The sequence below is a fragment of the Hevea brasiliensis genome, chromosome 14, assembly GCF_030052815.1.
Source record: "Hevea brasiliensis isolate MT/VB/25A 57/8 chromosome 14, ASM3005281v1, whole genome shotgun sequence".
NCBI classification, from domain to species: domain Eukaryota; kingdom Viridiplantae; phylum Streptophyta; class Magnoliopsida; order Malpighiales; family Euphorbiaceae; genus Hevea; species Hevea brasiliensis.
In genome coordinates, this window is record NC_079506.1 from 45670153 (window position 1) to 45687255 (window position 17103).

The following is a 17103-nucleotide window of genomic DNA, read 5'->3' on the forward strand; positions in this document are numbered from 1 at the left end:
ACGATTTGGATAAACGGGTGGCGGTACTAGGTATCAAGTACCTCGGGCCGTCACACCATCGGTCACATATGTATCTCCCGGTGTGCAACAGAACAGCTAACAAGCTGTAAATAATATTAGGCACGAGGCCAAGTCTCAACACCATATCAAAATGGCTAAAAGCCATAAAATCATAGAATGGCATAATGCCATGTGCAGTACTGCTAACTGAACCCTATTGGCATGCCAAACTATCCAAACCAATCTTGTTAGGTATACTAGGGCATTTGATACTTTAAAATTCTTCAATTTGAGAATTTCAAGTTTTGGTGTTACTATTCACTTTATTAGTCAACAAAAATGTTGACTTTTGGATAGAAAATAGGTGTATTGGTTTTAACACTCCATTTCCAAACTTAGCACTAAGGGGCAGAATTTTCAGTTTTTGTACCATAAATTTACTATTCCATTAGGGACTTTTACAGTGGAAATTTGAGGAAATGGTAAACATGAAAGTTGTTCCTTATTTTGTCTAGTTGAATTTTTTTTTTGAATCACTCCATTTGGAGTTTTGTAGCTCCAGATATGGTCCAAAAACCACAACTGGCCGGATTGGAAAACTGCAGAATTTACCAAATCTACAGTATAATGAACAGTGACTGTGAGTGCCTTGTTGGACAGGTTCTGGTCATAATTTGGGGTAGGTTTCTTCATGAATTGCTGTAAAAATTTCAGGTCAAATGGACCATTTTACAGTGAGTTATGGCCTTACTGTTCATTTGATCATTCTGCAGAATCTGCTTGCAGGGTATCCGGATTGGGGCCAACTTTTGGTCCACTTGCTTTGGTCTTTTGGGCATGGTTTCTTCAGCAAAATTGTGCCATTATATGTCTAGTTTCATGTCCAATTGGCCAAACACCAATTGAACCTACACAGCCAAAGATATGGCAGTCCAAACAGGCTGGACTCCCAGCCTCCCTGCTGCACTCACTAGGCAGCCCACCAATTCAGTTTGTATTACTCTAAATCTCTTCAAATTATGGTCAACTTACCTCAAATGGTCACTAATTGACCATTATAATGTTCACTTACCATTTCATAAGCCAAATCTAAATTTCACTCCCAAACCCTAGCTCAAATTCAAGGTTCACACCACACACCTTAGTTAACTCTTTCATTCCTTATATATATATATATATATATATATATATATATATATATACACTTTAAACATAATCTCTAATTCATTCTAAGTCCATTAAAACAATCAAATTCATTCCTTCCTTAGGGCTGCCTAAATTCATGGTATACATACACATGAGTTTTAGTCCATTTAATTTAGAATTTCATACCAAATTCAAGTCCCTAACATGGAAATAAAGAAATATTTGCATAAGTAAGCACTAACCTCTTGTAGGGCAGAATTTTCCAAACTTAAACTTCACTTTCTTTCCTTTTCTAGGCTGCCAAACACTTTCCCAAGAGGTATGGACAAGCTTTAATGAAAGGTGTCTAGGGTTTAGTAGTGGAAATTCATGAGAAATGGAAGTAGTGAAAGAAAATTTTCATGGAGGGAGTGGAAGAGAGGGTCACGGCTTTGGAAGAAGAATAAACCAGAAAATGGTTTCTTAATTTGTCATTTTTCCCTTTTTAAATAATTTTTGTTGTGTTGTTGAATGGTGATTAGTGGAGGGCATTTAAATGACATCATAGTGATGTCATAATTAAAGATTTAAGTCATTTTCTTTTTCTTTCTTTTCTATTCATTTTTAATTTAATTTTTAGCAATATTTATTCATATTTTAGATCATAATAATTATTTACTTAACTGGACAAGTCGGCCAAAAATCGCCTCTGAAGGCGAAATGACCAAAATGCCCTCCGTTTGGCTTAACGGGTCAAAATTGTCTGTACCGATTGAAAAATTTTTGTAAATATTTTCTTGGCATTCTAATGCCATAGGGACCTCAATGACCCTTCTCTGGAGTCCCAAAAATTATTTTATGAATTTTTCCCTGGGTCTAGGGCTCCTAGTTGCGAGAACCGCAACTTCCCTCTGGGTTACCCATCGCTTGGGCACCGGCTCATTTAACTTGGTTGTATTTTATTTCTAAAATTTTTTCTAAATTTTTCTTATTAATATTTGAGTTAATTATGGTTCCTCACTTTAGTTTAAATATTTTTCCGAACGTTCTAGCTGTCTGGACCGACACCGGTCCTTGGAGCGATGGGAATGTACGGAGTTGCTACCGGGAGGGTGTTACACGTCTGAGGATGGAAAGCTGTGCTGAAGTGGAGTTGTGTACCCGAGGATTCATGCAACTTCTTCCAAAATCTCATCAGATATGACGGAAAGTAGAATTCCATGCAATCTAACTATCTCACAGATATATAATTCTCCTAATTTCTCTAGTGAGTAGTCAGTCCTAACTGGCAGAAAGTGTGCTGACTTTGTCAATCTATCGACTATCACCCATACTGCATCATGTTTCTTCTGGGTGAGAGGTAGACCACTTACAAAATCCATGGTAATCCGATCCCATTTCCATTCAGGTATGCGTATAGGCTGTAGCAAATCCGATGGAACTTGATGTTCTGCCTTGACTTGCTGACATGTTAAACATTTAGTCACATAGTCAGCTATGTCTTTCTTCATACCAGGCCACCAATACTGAAACTTCAGATCATGATACATCTTTGTACTTCCTGGGTGCATAGCATATACACTAGTGTGTGCCTCTTTTAGAATACTGGCCTTTAATTCCCCATCATCTGGTGCACACAGTCTTCCTTTGTAATACAGACACCCATCTGCTTTCACCCCATAGTTAGTTGCTTTTCCTTCTGAGATTTTGCTCATAATAGCCATTAGCTTCTCATCTACCTTCTGCCCATTTAAAATCTGCTGTAGCAAGTTTGGCCTCACTTGCAACTCAGCCAAAATAGCTCCATCTCGAACCAAAGATAGACGGGCATTCAATGATCTCAAGGCTGTCATGGATTTTTTGCTCAAAGCATCAGCAACAACATTTGCCTTCCCAGGATGATAGTCAATCACATAATCATAGTCCTTCAGGAACTCAATCCATCGCCTCTGTCTAAGGTTGAGCTCCTTCTGAGTTGGCAAATATTTCAGACTTTTGTGGTCTGTGTAAATGTAGCACTTTTCACCATACAAGTAATGCCTCCATATCTTCAGTGCAAAGATTATTGCTGCAAGCTCTAGATCATGGGTAGGGTAATTCTGTTCACGTGGCCTTAGCTGTCTGGAAGCATAAGCGACCACCTTTCCCTCTTGCATCAATACACACCCTAACCCATTATGAGAGGCATCACTGTAGACCACAAAGTCCTTTCTCGACCTTGGGTGTGCTGCTGGTGCCTCTATCAACATAGCCTTCAACTTCTCAAAGCTGTGCGACACTTGTCATTCCAGTCAAATCTGACATTCTTGTGTAATAACTTGGTCATTGGAGCAGCTATTAAGGAAAATCCCTTCACAAATCTCCTGTAATACCCAGCTAGCCCCAAGAAACTTCTGACCTCAGTTGTATTCCTGGGAGACTTCCATTCCATTACTGCTTCTATTTTCTTGGGATCCTCTAATCCCATCGGTGACACTATGTGTCAAAGGAATGCAATCTCATTTAACCGAAGTCATACTTGGACAACTTAGCATACTGACTTCTTTTCTCTCGGGGTTTGCGAACAATCCTCAAATGCTCATCATGTTCTTCCTCGGTCTTGGAATACACCAAAATATCATCAATAAAGACCACTACGAATCGATCTAAGTGTGGATGGAAGATACGGTTCATAAGGTCCATGAATGCTTTGGTGCATTTGTTAGGCCAAAGGGCATCACCGAAACTCATAATGCCCATATCGGGTCTGAATGCGATCTTTGGCACATCTACATCCTTCACCCTCAATCGATGATACCACGATGCGAGATCAATCTTAGAAAATACTCCTGCTCCCTTCAACCGATCAAACAGATCATCAATTCTAGGCAACGGATATTTGTTCTTCACGGTCACTTTATTCAATCGCGATGTCGATGCATAGCCTCAAAGTCCCATCCTTTTTCTTCACAAACAGCACTGGAGCTCCCCACGATGACACACTGGGGCGTATGAACCCCTTATCAAGCAACTCTTGCAACTGAGTTTTCAACTCCCTCAATTCAGTGGGTGCCATCCTATAAGGAGCAATAGAAATGGGTCTTTGTGCCGGCGGTGTCTCAATAGCAAATTCGACTTCCCTTTACGGTGGCAAACCGGGCAATTCTTCAGAAATACATGCGGGAAGTCTCTTCGTGAGTATGTCACACAGATCGGCTTAGCCTAGTATCCACCACATGTGCTAGGTAGGCTTCACGGCATTTTCTCATCATTCTTCTTGCAATCGTGGTGAGATGACATTGGACAAGAAATCATCCTTTCCCCACAAGCGTGATCTCATTACCCTCAGAAGTTTTCAGAGAAATTCTCTTCAATTTGCAATCAACTATTGCCTGATGACGTGACAACTAGTCCATTCCCAAAATCACGTCAAACTCATGGAAAGGCAACTCAATCAGGTCTGCCAAGAATTCATACCCTGAATCCTTAACGGGCAACCCTTGTACACTTTGTTCACTACCACATTTGTGGCCCAATGGATTAGTGACGAGAATGTCTTGGTCACTCTCCCTACTAGTATCCCCCTTTCTATGGGTAAGTTGATGCAGATGTATGAATGAGTGGATCTGGATCCACTAATGCATCTGAGATGCATTGTAGAGGAGAACGTACCCGATGACGTCAGGGCATCTTGCTCCTCTGAGCTCTAATGGCATAGGTTACGGCGGGTGGTGCATTATCGGCCTCTTTCTTTGGCTCGGATGCGAGCCTCGTGATGGTCCCAACTGCGTCATTTGCGATTTCCTACCCTTTGTGGTGCGGGAGCAGTGCATGCGCTTGTGTTGGAGCAGCTGTAGTAGTTCTGCGTGGACAGTTCCTCAACTGATGCTCTGTTGACCCACACCTTAAGCAGGCACCAGTCACTCTCCAACACTCCCCCTTATGCCATTTCAAACAATATGGACATGCAGAAGATGCTGGGGCTGGTCCCCTGAACCCCATCCCTAGAGAGCTGCCCACTGATGGTGTGGACTGACCTCTCCTAGGGGTAAACTGTGGCCTGGGCCCCTGAGACTGACCCTGACCTTGTGGCTGACCTGAACTCTGTGCAGGTGGACTCTTGAACTTCTTCCCAAATGCAGGAGATGAACTAGACTGACCTGGGCCCCTCTTCTGCTGTCTTTCCCTTCTAGTCTGCTCACTGATTCTAACCTTTTCAACCTTTATTGTAGCTTCCACTAGCTTGGTAAAGTCTGTAATTCCCAAGGCAGTGATCATGATCTTTATGTTGTCATTTAGTCCCTCTTCAAATCTCTTGCACCTTTCAGCTTCATTAGGGACTATCTCCCTTCCATAGCGGCTCAATCTAACGAATTCCTTCTCATACTCGGCCACTGACAGCTGCCTCTGCCTCAGGTTAATGAACTCTCTTCTTCTCTCTTCCAGGTATACACTACCCACATATTTCTTCTTAAATTCGGAGAGGAAGAAGTCCCAAGTTACTATTTCTGGCTGTACTTCACTGGACACAGTATCCCACCATTCATATGCGTCGTCTTGCAGCAGAGATACAGCAGCTTCTAGATTTTGCTCTGGAGTGCAGTGGAGTTATTTTAGAACTCTGCCTGTTCTGTTCAACCAATTTTCGGCTGCAACAGAATCATCTTCTCTCTTGCCAAAGAAGTCCACTGCTCCAAACTTTCTCAATCTTTCCAGGTGTGATTTCGGTTGTGGAGGTGGTGGTGGTGGTGGCATTACCCCAGCCATTTGTTTAAAGAATTCGGCCATTTGATGAAACATGGCCTGTGGAGGCTGAGCAGGCTCTGCTTGAGCTGGCGGAGCAGGTTCTCCCATACCCCCAGTCTCAGCTGCTGCAGGTGGAGCATGACTCTCCACTTCCTCCTCAACTGCTCTCTGTGATGTAGGGTCCATATACTATTCAAAATAAGAAAGACAAACAGATCTGCATTAGTGTCACCTCGACTCTTACAAATGCAATGCATGATATCGACTCAAACTAGGCCCAGAAACGCCTAAACCGTGCTCTGATACCAGTAAATGTGACACCCCTTACCCGTGTACAGAATATCCGAGTAAGCAATGTCACACGGTGTATCGGCACACTCTATTTTACCTTAATCAATTTTTGTCATAGTTTTGAATATAGTTTATGAAATATAATTTATTTAAGCCATTTATCGAAATTATTATTTATTTGAGGTTCCGAAAATTTTAAAGAAAATCCGGCAGAGTACCGGCTAAAAATGGAGAAAACAGTTCTTCGGAACCTGTGAAAAACACTTCCAATATTCGTATCTCATCACTCTCAAACTCCAATATCAAAATCTCAACATTTTCAATTTCATTTCTCAATCATTCATCTAATGTGATAATCAAGTACAATTCACAGATAGATATTCACATTTTCCATTCACCAACACAATTTTCATTATTTACATGAACATCAAAATACATTACATAAATCCAAATACATATAAGAAAAAAAAAATTAGTTACAAAATACCAAAATAAAACCTAGTGCCCTACCAATGCACTGTGGAGAGTGAGGTGAAACAGACACTATGCAGAGCTGCAGGATGGACTCACCCAGTCTGCGGTCTACTGGGCTCACGATCAGTATCTCCAAAACCTACGCGTGGCAAAAGCAACGCGCTAAGCAATGATGCTTAGTGGTGCAATAATAAAATAAAAGAAAATAGCAGAAAATAAATATGTATTGAATGTATATGTCTTATTTGTTTTGTATTTGTTATATTCATTTATTTCTTTAACTTTGTCCATTTTCATTCATTTGGTTGCCCAAGTAACCTATCTTTGACGATTTGATCGATAAACGGGTAACCGCTTTGGGTATCAAGTACCTCGGCCGTCACACCATCGGTCACATATGTATCTCCAGGTGTACCAGAGCTAACAATTGTCAAATAATATTAGGCACGAGGCCAAGTCTCAACACCATATCAAAATGGCTAAAAGCCATAAAATCACAGAATGGCATAATGCCATGTGCAGTACTGCTAACTAAACCCTATTGGCATGCCAAACTATCCAAACCAATCTTGTTAGGTATAATAGGGCATTTGATACTTTAAAATTCTTCAATTTGAGAATTTCAAGTTTTGGTGTTACTATTTACTTCATTAGTCAACAAAAATGTTGACTTTTAGATAGAAAATAGGTGTATTAGTTTTAACACTCCCAATGTACCACATTTTGCATTTAAAACTTGTTGGAATTAATCACCAAATCCATTTCCAAACTTAGCACTAAGGGGCAGAATTTTCAGTTTTTGTACCATAAATTTACTGTTCCATTAGGGACTGTTACAGTGGAAATTTGAGGAAATGGTAAACATGAAAGTTGTTCCTTATTTTGTCTAGTTGAATTTCTTTTTTTTAATCACTCCATTTGGAGTTTTGTAGCTCCAGATATGGTCCAAAAACCACAGCTGGCCGGATTGGAAAACTGCAGAATTTACCAAATCTACAGTACAATGAACAGTGACTGTGAGTGCCTTGTTGGACAGGTTCTGGTCATAATTTGGGGTAGGTTTCTTCATGAAAGTTGTTTGTCTATATCTTATCTTGTTGCTGTAAAAATTTCAGGTCAAATGGACCATTTTACAGTGAGTTATGGCCGTCATTCTGCAGAATCTGCTTGTAAGGTATCCGGATTGGGGCCAACTTTTGGTCCACTTGCTTTGGTCTTTTGGGCATGGTTTCTTTAGAAAAATTATGCCATTATATGTCTAGTTTCATGTCCAATTGGCCAAATACCAATTGAACCTACACAGCCAAAGATATGGCAGTCTAAACAGGCTGGACTCCCAGCCTCCCTGCTGCACTCACTAGGCAGCCCACCAATTCAGTTTGTATTACTCTAAATATCTTCAAATTATGGTCAACTTACCTCAAATGGTCACCAATTGACCATTATAATGTTCACTTACCACTTCATAAGCCAAATCTAAATTTCACTCCCAAACCCTAGCTCAAATTCAAGGTTCACACCACACACCTTAGTTAACTCTTTCATTCCTTATATATATATATATATATATATATATATACATATATATATATATATATATATATATATACACTTTAAACATAATCTCTAATTCATTCTAAGTCCATTAAAACAATCAAATTCATTCCTTCCTTAGGGCTGCCGAAATTCATGGTATACATACACATGAGTTTTAGTCCATTTAATTTACAAGTTCATACCAAATTCAAGTCCCTAACATGGAAATAAAGAAATATTTACATAAGTAAGCACTAACCTCTTGTAGGGCAGAATTTTCCAAACTTAAACTTCACTTTCTTTCCTTTTCTAGGCTGCCAAACACTTTCCCAAGAGGTATGGACAAGCTTTAATGAAAGGTGTCTAGGGTTTAGTAGTGGAAATTCATGAGAAATGGAAGTAGTGAAAGAAAATTTTCATGGAGGGAGTGGAAGAGAGGGTCACGGCTTTGAAAGAAGAAGAAACCAGAAAATGGTTTCTTAATTTGTCATTTTTCCCTTTTTAAATAATTTTTGTTGTGTTGTTGAATGGTGATTAGTGGAGGGCATTTAAATGACATCATAGTGATGTCATAATTAAGGATTTAAGTCATTTTCTTTTTCTTTCTTTTGTATTCATTTTTAATTTAATTTTTAGCAATATTTATTCATATTTTAGATCATAATAATTATTTATTTAACTGGACAAGTCGGCCAAAAATCGCCTCTGAAGGCGAAATGACCAAAATGCCCTCCGTTTGGCTTAATGGGTCAAAATTGTCTGTACCGATTGAAAAATTTTTCTAAATATTTTCTTGGCATTCTAATGCCATAGGGACCTCAATGACCCTTCTCTGGAGTCCCAAAAATTATTTTATGAATTTTTCCCCGGGTCTAGGGCTCCTAGTTGCGAGAACCGCAACTTCCCTCTGGGTTACCCATCGCTTGGGCACCGGCTCATTTAACTTGGTTGTATTTTATTTCTAAAATTTTTTCTAAATTTTTCTTATTAATATTTGAGTTAATTATGGTTCCTCACTTTAGTTTAAATATTTTTCCGAACGTTCTAGCTGTCCGGACCGACACCGGTCACTGGAACAGTAGAATGTACGGAGTTGCTACCGGGAGGGTGTTACACGTCTGAGGATGGAAAGCTGTGCTGAAGTGGAGTTGTGTACCCGAGGATTCATGAAACTTCTTCCAAAATCTCGATGTAAACCTTGGGTCTCGATCAGATATAACGGAAAGTGGAATTCCATGCAATCTAACTATCTCACTGATATACAATTCTCCTAATTTCTCTAGTGAGTAGTTAGTCCTAACTGGCAGAAAGTGTGCTGACTTTGTCAATCTATCTACTGTCACCCATACTGCATCATGCTTCTTTTGGGTGAGAGGTAGACCACTTACAAAATCCATGGTGACCCGATCCCATTTCCATTCAGGTATGCGTATAGGCTGTAGCAAACCTGATGGAACTTGATGTTCTACCTTGACTTGCTGACATGTCAAGCATTTAGTTACATAATCAGCTATATCCTTCTTCATACTAGGCCACCAATAATGAAGCTTCAGATCATGATACATTTTTGTACTTCCTGAGTGCATAGCATAAACACTGGTGTGTGCCTCTTTCAGAATACTGGCCTTCAATTCCCCATCATCTGGTACACACAGTCTTCCTTTGTAGTACAGACACCCATCTGCTTTCACCTCATTGTCAGTTGCTTTCCCTTCTAACAATTTTACTCACAGTAGTTATTAATTTCTCATCTATCTTTTGCCTATCTAAAATCTGCTGTAGCAGGTTTGGCCTCACTAGTAACTCAACCAAAATAGCTCCATCTCGAGCCAAGGATAGAAGGGCATTCAATGATCTCAAAGCTGTGATGGATTTTCTGCTCAAAGCATATGCAACTACATTTGTCTTCCCAGGATGGTAGTCAATTACACAATCATAGTCCTTCAGGAACTCAATCCATCACCTTTGTCTAAGGTTGAGCTCCTTCTGGGTTGGCAAGTATTTCAGACTCTTGTGGTCTGTGTAAATGTAGCACTTTTCACCATACAAGTAGCGCCTCCATATCTTCTGTGTGAAGATAATTGCTGCAAGCTCTAGATCATGGGTAGGGTAATTCTGTTCATGTGGCTTTAGCTGCCTAGAAGCATAAGCGACCACCTTCCCCTCTTGCATCAATACACACCCTAACCCATTATGAGAGGCATCACTGTAGACTACAAAGTCCTTTCCTGACACTAGCTGTGTTAATACTGGTGCCTCTGTCAACAAAGCCTTCAACTTCTCAAAACTAGTCTGACACTTGTCATTCCAGTCAAATCTGACATTCTTGTGTAACAACTTGGTCATTGGAGCAGCTATTAAGGAAAATCCCTTCACAAATCTTCTGTAATACCCAGCTGGCCCCAAGAAACTTCTAACCTTAGTTGTATTCCTGGGAGGCTTCCATTCCATCACTACTTCTATTTTCTTGGGATCCACTCTAATCCCATCAGCTGACACTATGTGCCCAAGGAATGCAATTTCATTTCACCAGAAGTCACACTTTGACAACTTAGCATACAGCTTCTTTTCTCTCAGGGTTTGCAAAACAATCCTCAAATGTTCATCATGTTCTTCCCTGGTCTTGGAATACACCAAAATATCATCAATAAAGACCACTACAAACCGATCTAGGTGTGGATGGAAGATACGGTTCATAAGGTCCATGAATGTTGCTGGTGCATTTGTTAGGCCAAAGGGCATCACCAGAAACTCATAATGCCCATACCGGGTCCTGAATGCAGTCTTTGGCACATCTGCATCCTTCACCCTCAACTGATGATACCCCGATCTAAGATCAATTTTTTAAAATACTCCTGCTCCCTTCAATTGATCAAACAGATCACCAATTCTAGGCAATGGATACTTATTCTTCACTGTCACTTTATTCAACTGCCGATAATCAATGCATAACCTCAAAGTCCCATCCTTCTTTTTCACAAACAACACTGGAGCTCCCCATGGTGACACACTGGGGCGTATGAATCCCTTAACCAGTAACTCTTGTAACTGGATTTTCAGTTCCTTCAATTCTGTGGGCGCTATCCTATAAGGAGTAATAGAGATTGGTGTTGTACCCGGCAGTATCTCAATGGCAAATTCAACTTCTCTTTCTGGTGGTAAGCCAGGCAATTCTTCAGGGAACACATCTGGAAAGTCTTTTACTGTGGGTATGTCACACAGATCTGGCTTAGCCTGCCTAGTATCCACCACATGTGCTAGGTAGGCTTCACAGCCTTTTCTCATCAGTTTTCTTGCAACTGTGGCTGAGATGACATTGGACAAGAAATCTGTCATTTCCCCATAACTGTAATCTCATTACCCTCAGGAGTTTTCAAAGAAATCCTCTTCAGTTCACAATCAACCATTGCTTGATGACGTGATAACCAGTCCATTCCCAAAATCACGTCAAACTCATGGAAAGGCAACTCAATCAAGTCTGCCAAGAATTCATACCCCTGAATCCTTAACAGGCAACCCTTGTACACTTTGTTCACCACTACACTGTGGCCCAATGGATTAGTGACCAGAATGTTTGGTCACTCTCCCCTACTAGTATCCCCCTTTCTACGGGTAGGTTGATGCAGATGTATGAATGAGTGGATCCTGGATCCACCAATGCATGCACAGATGTATTGTAGAGGGAGAACGTATCCCTGATGACGTCCGGGGCATCTTGCTCCTCCTGAGCTCTCATGGCATAAGCTCTGGCAGGTGGTCTACCCTTAGGCCTCTCTGCTGGCTCAGATGCAGGCCTCTGTGATGGTCCCACTGCCTCAGATTTTCTAGATTTCCTACCCCTTTGTGGTGCAGGAGCAGGTCTGTCTGCTTGTGTTGGAGCAGCTACAGTAGTTTTGCGCAGACAGTTGCTCTGTCGACCCACACCTTAAGCAGGCACCAATCACTCTCCAACACTCCCCCTTATGCCACTTCAGGCAATGCGGACATGCAAAAGATGCTAGGGCTGGTCCCTTGAATCCGTCCACGAGGCTGCCCACCGATGGTGTGGGTGACCTCTCCTGTGGTGAATCGTGGCCTGGGTCCACTGGGGTGATCTCCGACCTTGTGGTTGACCTGAACTCTATGCAGGTGGACCTTTGAACTTCTTTCCTGGTGTAGGAGATGAGCTAGACTGACCTGGGCCCCTCTTCTGCTGTCTCTCTCTTCTGGTCTGCTCACTTATTCTAACCTTTTCAACTTTTATTGCAGCTTCCACTAACTTGGTGAAGTCTGTGATTCCCAAGGCAGTAATCATGATCTTTATGTTGTCATTTAATCCCTCTTCAAATCTCTTACACCTTTTGGCCTCATTAGGGACTATCTCCCTTCTGTAGCGGCTCAATCTGACAAATTCCTTTTCATACTCGTCCTTTGTCATTTGTCTGCCTCAGGTTAATGAACTCCCTTCTTCTCTCTTCCAGGTATACACTACCCACATATTTCTTCTTGAATTCTGAGAGGAAGAAGTCCCAAGTTATTGCTTCTGGTTGCACTTTACTAGACACCGTATCCCACCATTCATATGCATTATCTTGCAACAGAGATATGGCAGCTTCTAGGTTTTACTCTAGAGTGCAGTGGAGTTGTTTTAAAACTCTGCTTGTTCTGTTCAACCAATTTTCTACTGCAACAGAATCATCTTCTCTCTTGCCAAAGAAATCCACTGCTCCAAATTTTCTCAGTCTTTTCAAATGTGATTTCTGCTGTGGAGGTGGTGGTGGTGGTGGCATTACCCCAGCCATTTGTCTGAAGAATTCGGCCATTTGCTGGAACATGGCCTGTGGAGGCTGAGCAGGCTCTGTTGGAGCTGGTGGAGCAGGTTCTCCTCTAACCCCAGTCTCAGCTGCTGCAGGTGGAGCATGACTCTCCACTTCCTCCTCAACTGCCCTCTGTGATGTAGGGTCCATATCCTATTCAAAATAACAAAGACAAACAGATCTGCATTAGTGTCACCTCGACTCTTACAAATGTAATGCATGGTATGGACTCAATCTAGGCCCAGAAATGCCTAAACCGTGCTCTAATACCACTAAATGTGACACCCCTTACCCGTCTATAGTGTAGCCGAGCAAGATATGTCACACAGTGTACCGGAACACCCTATTTTAATTCAATCATTTTTATTCTTCCTAATTTATTTTTTTTTTTTCATAGTTATGGAGTACAATTTGTGAAATATAATTCATTTCAGTCATTTATTTAAATCATAATTTTATTGAGGTTCCACAAATTTTATAGAAAATCCGGCAGAGTACTGGCTAAAAATGGAGAAAACAGTTCTTCAGAACCTGTTAAAAACAATTCCAATATTTTCAATCAACGCCAAACTCCATTTCATCAATAAAATCCCAATATTTTTTTCAACAACATTTCCATTCCTCAATCATTCATCTCATATGATAATCATGTAAAAGACATAAATAAATATTCACTTTTTCATTCATAAACACAATTTCCACTATTTACATTAATACCAAAATACATTACATAATTTTCAATTACATATGAGAAAATAAAAGTTAATTACAAAATACCCAAAATGAAACCTAGTGTCCTACCAATGCACTGACGTCGGTGAGGTGACACGGACACTATGCAGAGCTGCAGAAGGTCTCACCCAGTCTGTGGTCTACTGGGCTCTCGGTCGGTCTCTCCAGAACCTACGCGTGACAAAAGCAATGCGCTAAGCAATAATGCTTAGTGGTGCCAATAATAAAATAAAAAGAAATAACAGAAAATAAATATGCAGTGAATGTATTGATGTCTCATTGCAAATAAATTTTCGATGAGTATTTGTAGTCTTACTTATTTTATACTTGTTATATTCATTATTTCATTAAATTTATTACTTTCATTTTTGGTTGCCTAAGTAACCTATACTAGACGACTGGACTAGATAAATGGGTAAACTGGCACTGGGTATCAAGTACCTCGGGCCGTCACACCATCGGTCACAGACTGCAGGTCACCCGGATTGGGGCAAGCTTTTGGTCCACTTGGTTTGGTCTTATGGGCATGGTTTCTTCACTAAAGTTGTGCCATTATGGTTTCTTCAATTTTCCTTGCACCAATTAAACCTCTACAATTCAAGTTATGGCTGCCCAAACCTGCTAGACTCATGTCCAATTCTGCAGGTCACCTAGGGCAGCCACACTAAACTCAAATCCAACATCCTTACTCACTTCAATTTCTTCTCACACACATTCAAATGGTCACTAATTGACCATTACAAGGTTAATAAATCATTACATGAGCAAACCCTATTGTTGTTAAGTGTCCACATTTTCCATGTTCATACATGCCTAAACTTTGTATTTCACTTACACAACTAGGTTCAATCACTCATTTAATACCAAGGGCAGCCCATGAACCACTTTATTTCAAGCAAACTCATCAACCCTAATCAACCCTAAGCTGCCAAAATTATAGGAAATAGATACACATAATTTTTTATTTTGTTTTTCTTACATTTTCTACTTATCTCATGGCATTAAGCATGAATTAAGTAAAAATAATAAGAGTTTGGACAGTAACCTTTAATGGAGTAAATTTTCAAGCTTGCAAAAGCTCTTCTTTGTCACTTCTTTTTGCTGCCTTAACCTTGCCCAAGGTGCAAAGACAATTTTTTTATGAAAGGTTTAAGAGGTTTTATGAGGGAAATTGAAGGGAATCAAAGCTTAAAGAAAGAAAAAGCTATGGAGGAAGAGAGAAGAGTTCGGCAAAAAGAGAGGAGGGAGAGAAATCATATTGTTTCTTTCATTTTCTGCCCTATTTATTCATTTTAAATGGGTTATAGCCATGGTTCACCATGTAATTGGGTGAAGGCACACTAATGACATCATGTGATGTCATAAATTCTCATTTAATTCATTTTTTTTTCTTTTCTTTTCTACTCATTTTTAATTCAATTTTTTGTAATATTTATTCACATTTTATGTCATAATAATTATTTACTTAACTGGACAAGTCGGCCAAAAATCATCTCTGAAGACGAAATGACCAAAATGCCCTCCGTTTGGCTTATTAAGCCAAAATTGTCTGTACCGATTGAAAATTTTTTCTAAGAATTTCCTTGGCATTCTAATACCATAGAAACCTCAATGACCCTTCTCTGGAGTCTCAAAAAATTATTTTATGAATTTTTCCCTGGGTCTAGGGCTCCTAGTTGCGAGAACCGCAACTTCTCACTGGGTTACCCATCGCTAGGGCACCAGCTCATTTAACTTGGTTGTATTTTATTTCTAAAATTTTTCCTAAATTTTTCTTATTAATATTTGAGTTAATTATGGTTCCTCACTTTAGTTTAAATATTTTTCTGGATGTTCTAGCTGTCCGGACCGACACTGGTCACCGGAACAGTAGAATGTACGGAGTTGCTACAGGGAGGGTGTTACAGGACTTCTTCTAATAGCTTCTGATATTTCTCATCATTCTGTGCAGCCATTCTGATTTGATTAATCTACACTGGCTGTACATGCCATGCAATCACTGCCTGCCCCTCATCATTAATTTCTAAGCTGGCATGTAATGCTCTTAACTCAGGTACCATGGATAAAAGAGAAACTTGTAGACATGCCATAGTTTTGCGACTTACGGTGTCAACCACTACATTAGCTTTCCCTGGCTGATACTCTATCAGATAATCATAATCTTTAATCAATTCTAACCATCTCCTCTATCTCAAATTCAACTCTTTCTGGGTGCCCAGATGCTTCAAACTCTTATGATCTGTGTATATATAACACTTTTCCCCATATAAGTAGTGTCTCCAGATCTTAAGAGCGAATACAATAGCTGCTAGCTCCAAGTCATGTGTCGGATATTTCCTCTCATGCGGTTTCAGCTAGCGTGATGCATATGTAATAACATTTTGATCTTGCATCAGTACATAGCCTAACCCATTGTGAGAAGCATCACTATAAACTATATGCTCTTTACCCGGGGTAAGTAAAGTAAGGACTGGAGCTTCAGTCAAACACCTCTTCAACTCATCAAAGCTCTACTGGCATTTATCCGTCCACTGAAATTTCACATCTTTCTGAAGCAGCTTGATCAGTAGAGAAGCCAACATAGAGAACCCCTTCACGAATCAGCGATAGTACCCAGAAAACTGCGAATTTCTGTGGCATTCCTGGGTGGCTTCTAATTAAGGATAGCTTCAATCATGTTGGGATCTACCTTAATGCCTTATGTCGATACTATGTGCCCCAAGAAAGATATTTCCTTCAGCCAAAATTCACACGTCGATAACTTGGGGTATAGCTATTTCTCCCTTAAGGTCTGCAGTACAACCCGCAGATGTTTATCATGCTCCTCTTCACTCCTCGAATAGACCAATATATCATCAATGAATACCACTACAAACTGATTGAGGTATGGTCTGAAGATAGTGTTTATCAGATCCATAAATGCAGCTGGAGCATTAGTTAACCCGAATGGCATAACTAGGAACTCATAATAGCCATATCGAGTTTTAAAGGTAGTTTTAGGGATACTCTCTTCTTGTACCTTCAGCTGATAATAACCCGATCTCAAGTTAATTTTGGAGAACAGAGCTGCACCCCTTAACTGATCAAACAAGTCATCAATGCGGGGCAATGGATATCTATTCTTTATTGTCACCTTATTTAACTGTCGGTAATCAATACATAAGTAGAGAGTGCCATCTTTCTTCTTAACAAACAACACCGATGCTCCCCAAGTTGACACACTAGGACGAATAAAGCCCTTATCAAGCAATTCTTGCAACTGCACCTTCAACTCTTTCAATTCTACTGGTGCCATTCTATATGGTGTTATGGAGATTGGGTCCACACCAGGCATGACATCAATCTCAAACTGCACCTCTCTTTCCAGAGGCAATCCTGGTAACTCATCAGGGAACACATCCAGAAAGTCGCATACTGTAAGGAT